Source organism: Prunus avium, chromosome 1 (assembly GCF_965620075.1).
Source record: "Prunus avium chromosome 1, drPruAviu1.hap1.1, whole genome shotgun sequence".
Lineage (NCBI taxonomy): Eukaryota > Viridiplantae > Streptophyta > Magnoliopsida > Rosales > Rosaceae > Prunus > Prunus avium.
The window spans coordinates 32,657,658-32,667,206 of NC_142284.1; the positions used below are offsets into that span (position 1 = coordinate 32,657,658).

Consider the following 9,549-nt stretch of genomic DNA (forward strand, 5'->3'; position numbering starts at 1 on the left):
ATTTGGAACACCTATGGATTTCGGATCGAGCCCAAAACTTGGGCAACATCATAATATGGTGGGAGGAGTCATTTCGTGAGTTTTGAGTGAAATACAATCGCTAGAAGTATGGAATACACCAACCACTCCAATTAGGAACGAACTGCCGTTGAACTTGAATTGTCCAATTTGGAACACCTATTGATTTCGGATCGAGCCCAAAACTTGGGCAGCAACATAATATGGTGGGAGGAGTCATTTGGTGAGTTTTGAGTGAAATCCAATTGCTAGAATTCTGGAATACACTAACCACTCCAATTAGGAACGAACTGCCGTTGAACTTGAATTGTCCAATTTCACACACATATTGATTTCGGATCGAGCCCCAAACTTGGGCAACATCATAATATGGTGGGAGGAGTCATTTGGTTAGTTTTGAGTGAAATCCAATCGCTAGAAGTATGGAATACACCAACCACTCCAATTAGGAACGAACTGTCGTTGAACTTGAATTGTCCAATTTCTCACACCTATTGATTTCGGATCGAGCTGAAAACTTGGGCAACATGATAATATGGTGGGAGGACTCATTTGGTTAGTTTTGAGTGAAATCCAATCACTAGAAGTATGGAATACACCAACCACTCCAATTAGGAACGAACTGCCGTTGAACTTGAATTGTCCAATTTCTCACACCTATTGATTTCGGATCGAGACCAAAACTTGGGCAACATCATAATATGGTGGGAGGAGTCATTCGGTGAGTTTTGAGTGAAATCCAATCGCTAGAACTATGGAATACACCAACCACTCCAATTACGAACGAACTGCCGTTGAACTTGAATTGTCCAATTTGGAACACGTATTGATTTCGGATCGAGCCCAAAACTTGGGCAACATCATAATATGGTGGGAGGAGTCATTTGGTGAGTTTTGAGTGAAATCCAATCGCTAGAAGTATGGAATACACCAACCACTCCAATTAGGAACGAACAGCCGTTGAACTTGAATTGTCCAATTTGGAACACCTATTGATTTCGGATCGAGCCCAAAACTTGGGCAACATCATAATATGGTGGGAGGAGTCATTTGGTGAGTTTTGAGTGAAATCCAGTCGCTAGAAGTATGGAATACACCAACCACTCCAATTAGGAACGAACAGCCGTTGAACTTGAATTGTCCAATTTGGAACACCTATTGATTTCGGTTCGAGCCCAAAACTTGGGCAACATGATAATTTGGTGGGAGGAGTCATTTGGTGAGTTTTGGGTGAAATCCAATCGCTAGAAGTATGGAATACACCAACCACTCCAAGTAGGAACGAACTGCCGTTGAACTTGAATTGTCCAATTTGGAACACCTATTGATTTCGGATCGAGCCCAAATCTTGGGCAACATCATAATATGGTGGGAGGAATCATTTCGTGAGTTTTGAGTGAAATCCAAATGCTAGAAGTATGGAATACACCAACCACTCCAATTGGGAACGAACTGCCGTTGAACTTGAATTGTCCAATTTCTCACACCTATTGATTTCGGATCGAGCCCAAAACTTGGGCAACGTCATAATATGGTGGGAGGAGTCATTTGGTGAGTTTTGAGTGAAATCCAATCGCTAGAAGTATGGAATTCACCAACCACTCCAATTTGGAACAAACTGCCGTTGAACTTGAATTGTCCAATTTTGAACACCTATTGATTTCGGATCGAGCCCAAAACTTGGGCAACATCATAATATGGTGGGAGGAGTCATTTGGTGAGTTTTGAGTGAAATCCAGTCGCTAGAAGTATGGAATACACTAACCACTCCAATTAGGAACGAACTGCCGTTGAACTTAAATTGTCCAATTTCTCACACCTATTGATTTCGGATCGAGCCCCAAACTTATGCAACATCATAATATGGTGGGAGGAGTCATTTTGTTAGTTTTGAGTGAAATCCAATCTCTAGAAGTATGGAATACACCAACCACTCCAATTAGGAACGAACTGCCGTTGAACTTGAATTGTCCAATTTCTCACACCTTTTGATTTCGGATCGAGCCCAAAACTTGGGCAACGTCATAATATGGTGGGAGGAGTCATTTGGTGAGTTTTGAGTGAAATCCAATCGCTATAAGTATGGAATCAACTGACCACTCCAATTAGGAACGAACTGCCGTTGAACTTGAATTGTCCAATTTCTCACACCTCTTGATTTCAGATCGAGCCCAAAACTTGGGCAACATCATAATATGGTGGGAGGAGTCATTTGGTGAGTTTTGAGTGAAATCCAATCGCTAGAAGTATGGAATACACCAACCACTCCAATTAGGAACGAACTGCCGTTGAACTTGAATTGTCCAATTTCTCACACCTATTGATTTCGGATCGAGCCCAAAACTTGGGCTACATATTAATATGGTAGGAGGAGTCATTTGGTGAGTTTTGAGTGAAATCCATTCGCTTGAAGTATGGAATACACCAACCACTCCAATTAGGAACGAACTGCCGTTTGGTAGTATAGCATATGTAAGTGCGAGGTCGATCCCACGAGGATTGGTGATTGAATGATCCAATTCATTTTTCCTACACAAAACAGAAATGAAAAAGAAAGGAAATAAATAAAACAAGGAAGAAAGAAATAACTAACTCAAGCAGATAAGTTCCCAAGTTCAATTAGATTAATGGATTGATTCTAGCTAAAGTAAGATTAAGCCATGGTGTGTGGTCATAACCTTGTGTTCCTAATTCCCTAATTTGATCATTTGTTGTCTAACCTAAAATTAAGCATTAGGAACCCATTAAGCATAGAAGAACATTTTAAACAACCAAGTATGTATCTAATCCCTGTTGTTGAATGTCCATACATACTCTTCCTATTCATAGTTCAATTCGAATTAAAGCATGGTGTCTACTCTTAATTCAAACCAAGATAGCTAACATGCAAGCCTAAATGGTGATCAATCATTCAAACTAGCATATTAACTTATAAGCATAATGAATAAGAACAAAAACCATAATTGAAACTTGGAAACTAATCAAACTTGAAACTAATGAAAATTAAGTAGAACTTGGAAAAACTTAAGGAGAATTTCAGCACAAAGATCTCATTATAACAATTGAAAACTAGAAAGAGAAACTAAGAGAATTTGAGGGAGAGAATGGAAGGGAGCTCTAGAGAAGTGTTTGAGAGCTTCCCCCCCTTGGGGTGTGTTTACAAGCTTAGAGAACTTCTCTATTTATAGGCCTAGGGGAAGTGAAAATCTGAATTTGATATGGCTAATGCATACAACACTTGTATTAGAAAATATGAATTGGTTGATACACTTGACCAATAAATCCCACCAGCAGCCCTAGCTCATTTTCATGTCACCATGACCAAGCTTCCAACCAGCTACAATAGCTCATGCCTAGCTCACCATGACCAAGCTTCCAACCAGAAACAATAGCTCATCCTGAGGTCAGCATGACCAGCAACTTCAAGGGCTTACAAATTGGGCTTCACTTAAGCAAATTAAGACTTTAAGCACTCAAACGTGAAGTTCAGAATGTCTTCTTTCCAGCCATATATCATTTGGGCCAATCCAAGGTCGGAGGAGGAAGTTAAGGCCAAAACAAATTGCTAACTCATTTTGCGCGCTGATAAAATCCATCCTGAGCATGGCTCTGTTTTTGCTAGGTAATAGACTCCATATTTATCCAATGGGGCTGAATTTTGGATATGTTATATTATACACCCATTGGAACAACTTTCATGAAGAATGCGGCCTCATCCGAGCTGTGTAGGTTGCTGAAACAAAGCTTGCAATATGACCTACGGAACTGGACTGGCAGGGGCTGTAGCCAAAATGAGTTTGTCTTTTAAGCTCTTCATCCATTCATCCAAATTAGGCCTTAACATGCTTGAATTGCATGAATTATGCTATCTTGCTCTATTTGCCTACAAAACACACAAAGGGAGGCAAATAACTTAGAAATCTAAGAAACTAAGCAAAAGAAGTAAGTAAATAGGGCATGTATATGTATGAAATTATGAGCTTAACAACCAACCACTCCAATTAGGAACGAACTGCCGTTGAACTTGAATTGTCCAATTTCTCACACCTATTGATTTCAGATCGAGCCCAAAACTTGGGCAACATCATAATACGGTGGGAGGAGTCATTTGGTTAGTTTTGAGTGAAATCCAATCACAAGAAGTATGGAATACACCAACCACTCCAATTAGGAACAAACTGCCGTTGAACTTGAATTGCCCAATTTGGAACACCTATTGATTTCGGATCGAGCACAAAACTTGGGCAACATCATAATATGGTGGGAGGAGTCATTTGGTGAGTTTTGAGTGAAATCCAATCGCTAGAAGTATGGAATACACCAACCACTCCAATTAGGAACGAACTGCCATTGAACTTATATTGTCCAATTTCTCACACCTATTGATTTCGGCTCGAGCCCAAAAGTTGGGCAACATGATAATATAGTGGGAGGAGTCATTTGGTGAGTTTTGAGTGAAATCCAATCGCTAGAAGTATGGAATACACCAACCACTCCAATTAGGAACGAACTGCCGTCGAACTTGAATTGTCCAATTTCTCACACCTATTGATTTCGGATCGAGCACAAAACTTGGGCAACATCATAATATGGTGGGAGGAGTCATTTGGTGAGTTTTGAGTGAAATCCAATAGCTAGAAGTATGGAATACACCAACCACTCCAATTAGGAACGAACTGCCATTGAACTTATATTGTCCAATTTCTCACACCTATTGATTTCGGCTCAAGCCCAAAAGTTGGGCAACAAGATAATATAGTGGGAGGAGTCATTTGGTGAGTTTTGAGTGAAATCCAATCGCTAGAAGTATGGAATACACCAACCACTCCAATTAGGAACGAACTACCGTCGTACTTGAATTGTCCAATTTCTCACACCTATTGATTTCGGATCGAGCCCAAATCTTGGGCAACATCATAATATGGTGGGAGGAATCATTTGGTGAGTTTTGAGTGAAATCCAATCGCTAGAAGTATGGAATACACCAACCACTCCAATTAGGAACGAACAGCCGTTGAACTTGAATTGTCCAATTTGGAACACCTATTGATTTCGGTTCGAGCCCAAAACTTGGGCAACATCATAATATGGTGGGAGGAGTCATTTGGTGAGTTTTGAGTGAAATGCAATCGCTAGAAGTATGGAATACACCAACCACTCCAATTAGGAACGAACTGCCATTGAACTTATATTGTCCAATTTCTCACACCTATTGATTTCGGCTCGAGCCCAAAAGTTGGGCAACATGATAATATAGTGGGAGGAGTCATTTGGTGAGTTTTGAGTGAAATCCAATCGCTAGAAGTATGGAATACACCAACCACTCCAATTAGGAACGAACTGCCGTCGAACTTGAATTGTCCAATTTCTCACACCTATTGATTTCGGATCGAGCACAAAACTTGGGCAACATCATAATATGTTGGGAGGAGTCATTTGGTGAGTTTTGAGTGAAATCCAATAGCTAGAAGTATGGAATACACCAACCACTCCAATTAGGAAGGAACTGCCATTGAACTTATATTGTCCAATTTCTCACACCTATTGATTTCGGCTCGAGCCCAAAAGTTGGGCAACAAGATAATATAGTGGGAGGAGTCATTTGGTGAGTTTTGAGTGAAATCCAATCGCTAGAAGTATGGAATACACCAACCACTCCAATTAGGAACGAACTGCCGTCGTACTTGAATTGTCCAATTTCTCACACCTATTGATTTCGGATCGAGCCCAAATCTTGGGCAACATGATAATATGGTGGGAGGAGTCATTTGGTGAGTTTTGGGTGAAATCCAATCGCTAGAAGTATGGAATACACCAAGCACTCCAATTAGGAACGAACTGCCGTTGAACTTGAATTGTCCAATTTCTCACACCTATTGATTTCGGATCGAGCCCAAAACTTGGGCAACATCATAATATGGTGGGAGGAGTCATTTGGTGAGTTTTGAGAGAAATCCAATCGCTAGAAGCATGGAATACACCAACCACTCCAATTAGGAACGAACTGCCGTCGAACTTGAATTGTCCAATTTCTCACACCTATTGATTTCGGATCGAGCCGAAAACTTGGGCAACATGATAATATGGTGGGAGGAGTCATTTGGTGAGTTTTGAGTGAAATCCAATTGCTAGAAGTATGGAATTGATCGGTTCATAATTGTATATCATTTTGTACCCTTCTAGCTTATGATTTGGCTATGTGTTTGAGTTAAACTTGTGCTTTTAATCCTTTTTGTGTTTATCTTTCAGTTAATTGACATTTAGGTAACAATGATGACTTTGGATAGGAAATGATGCAATCCATGCATGTTAAGGCTTGATTTGGGTGAATGGAAGAAGGGCTTAAAGACAAACACATTTTGGCTACAACTCCTTTCCAGCCCAATTTCGTAGGTCAGCTTCTTGGCCTTCGATCAGCATGCTATGGGGCTTGGATGAGGTGAAGATCTTCATGAAACTTGTTCCAATGGGTGTCTAGTACAACATATCCAAATTGCAGCCCAATTGGACATTTGTGGAGTGCTCAGCCCGCCCAACACTCAACCCTGCTCAGGAGGATTTGCAGCTGCCAGCTTTGTCATGTGCCTCCATGTGCCTCACCCATGCTGCAACTGACTTTGGATCCAACATAATGAGTGAAGTGGGGAGGCATTCCAGCTATGAAATTCTAAAGGATCAAGTTGGTACATGCTGGAGTTATTATAGAGAAAGCATGTGCATGCATGTAAAGCATAAATGAAATGAAGTCAATTCCAGTCTCTGTTCGGCAGCCAAATTGCAAGGCCCAAAACGCATACTTCTATTGCTCCGATGGGAATACTTTCTTCATAGAAGTTGTTCCAATGGGTGTCTACTATAACATATCCAGATTTGAGCCCCATTGGATAAGTTTTGAAACCTCTGGCCTTCCTACACCAAGTCTGGTTCAGAAGACTCGTTTTTGTTCAACATCCAAAAGAAGACCACATGGGTTGGCAGCAAAAGGCAGCCACAATTGATCACCTTTGATCCCATGTGAAGAAAGCTTGAGGTGCAGCAAAAGAAGTATGGGATGGGATTGATTCCAACCACACTAACATAGACAAGATGAAGTGGGACTTATGGGTTGTATTAAATGAGGAATGGTGGTGTTGGATTTCATCATGATGTTCCTCCCTCTTAGCCCTATAAATAGAGGAGTCTTCAAGCTACAAAATTCACTTCAGCCATCCTCCACACTTCCATCATCCAGAAATCATCCTCATACATTCCCACAACCCCAAACACTCAAGCAATCAACCCAATACTCTAAACTGCCCCAAAATCACCAAAACAGCTCCAGAAAACCTCCCTTCCATTTCCCTACGAATTTCCTCTTTCTCATCCATCACCACTCACTCAAGCTCATCTCAAATCACCTCCATATCCTTCATACATCCTTCTAGACGTGGAGAAGCTCTTGGAGAAGCATTGGACACTACAAGAACTTCAGAAAAGGGTTTTTCTACTCTTATGGCATTCATTATGTTTTCCCATTTCTATTTTAGTTTCTTTTCCATTATGAGTAACTAAATCCATAACTAGGGCTTCGATGTAACCTAACATGAATATTCTGGGTTTATAAGTTTGGAGTTTCAAGTTTGATTCATGATTCATGTTCTTATTCATTATGCTTATAAGTTAACATGCTTGTTTGAATGATTGATCACCATTAGAACTTGTTTGTTAACTATCTTGGTTTGAATTAAGAGTAGACACCATGCTTTAATTCGAATTGAACTATGAATAGGAAGAGTATGTATGGACATTCGACAACAGGGATTAGATACATGCTTGGTTGTTTAAATTGTTCTTCTATGCTTAATGGGTTCCTAATGCTTAATTTTAGGTTAGACAACAAATGATCAAATTAGGGAATTAGGAACACAAGGTTAGGATCAAACACCATGGCCTAATCATACTTTAGCTAGAATCAATCTTTGAATATGAATTAGACTTGTTACTTGACTCCATATAACCCAGAATTGAATTGTTATGGTGATTCGAATGCCCTAGTCTCCAAATCTGTTTTCCAACTCTTAAAACCACTCTTTGTTACACTTGTTTATTTGCTTTCATTCGCAATTTCAGTTTGCTCACTTCCTTTCACAATCACAATCACTCTCACTTTAATTTCTGTTTTAGACTTAACTTCCTAACTTCTTGAATTCGGTAATCTACGTACATAACTAATTTGAACTTCTCAGTCTTCGTGGGTACGACCTCGTACTTGTCTTGCTATATTACTAATTGCCCCGTACAATTGCGAGTTAACATAATAATTAACAACAAATTTTGGCGCCGTTGCCGGGGACTGAACGAAAGTTCTTCCCTGGTTATGTGCCCAAGGTTACCCTATTCTTTTTAGTGTTTCTAATTAATCTAATTTTCTGTTTCAGGTAGTTTATGTCTAAAAGACCGTTCCTTGAACAAGTGAGGTCTTCGTTCCAACGCTCCAGATCTTTGAACGCAGGACCATCGTTGCAACCCAACCGGGTGATCTCTGAAGTTCATAATCGTCTAGAAAGAGAGTTGTCAACTGCAAAAGAGCAAGCTCTTGCCACATTTACAAGTATTGCTCTCCACACTGAACTTCCTGGTTCTTCACCTTCAAATTCGGAAGCAAGTTCAGACCAAGAAGAAGAAGAAGAGATGGCTGCCAATGAGTTCATGGGAGAACTTGATATCCCAACAATTCCAGCATCTCCTTCAAGCATTTTGCTGCCCACTGTAGCTCGAAATTATGAGCTTAAATCTTCTCATCTTAATATGCTGCCTTCCTTTTATGGTTTACCTAATGAAGATCCATTAACTCATATAAAGGATATTTTTAATGTTGTGAGTTCTTTTCCCTTGACAGGTGTGACAGAAGATCAACTTCGAATGAGAGTGTTTCCATACACTTTGAAGGATAAGGCGAAATATTGGTTGAATTCTTTGAAGCCTGGTTCACTCACTACATGGGCTGCCATTCAAAAGAAGTTCTTGGAGAAATACTTCTCCACGCAAAAGACCGACATGCTTAGGGATAAGATCTTGTTATTTGCACAACAAGATGATGAATCGTTTTGTGAAGCATGGGAGAGATTCAATGGGCTGCTCAACCAATGTCCTCATCATGGGATTCCATTGAAGCTTCAAATGCGTATGTTTTATAAAGGACTAACCCCTTCTAGTCATAATATAGTCACCAATTTTGCAGGTGGTTCTTTTAAAACCAAAACTCCAGAAGAAACATACGAACTCTTTGAGGAGATAGCAATGGAGACCCAACATACGGATACAAGAGGTAAACGTTTTATTAGTGGTTCTAATGATGCTTCTAGTGTGCAGATTTCAAAACTGGAACAAAAGCTAGATGCTCTTCTTGCATTAAACTCAAGAAGCCCTCCGAAGGAAGTGTGTAGTATTTGCGAAACTCCTGACCATGCTACCATAGCTTGTCCACTTGGGGCTGGATATCCAGAATTTGTGCAAGAGCAAGCTAAGTTGGTAAATTCCTACAACCAAGGT

General features: G+C 40.1%; 1 non-coding gene across 1 annotated transcript; it reads right to left on the reverse strand.

Annotated features, from left to right (window-relative positions):
* Positions 1-9,054: 9,054 nt before the first annotated feature.
* On the reverse strand, positions 9,055-9,161 carry LOC148297695 (small nucleolar RNA R71). The gene has a single exon (XR_015833215.1). It is a non-coding gene; the product is annotated as a small nucleolar RNA R71 (small nucleolar RNA).
* Positions 9,162-9,549: the final 388 nt, after the last annotated feature.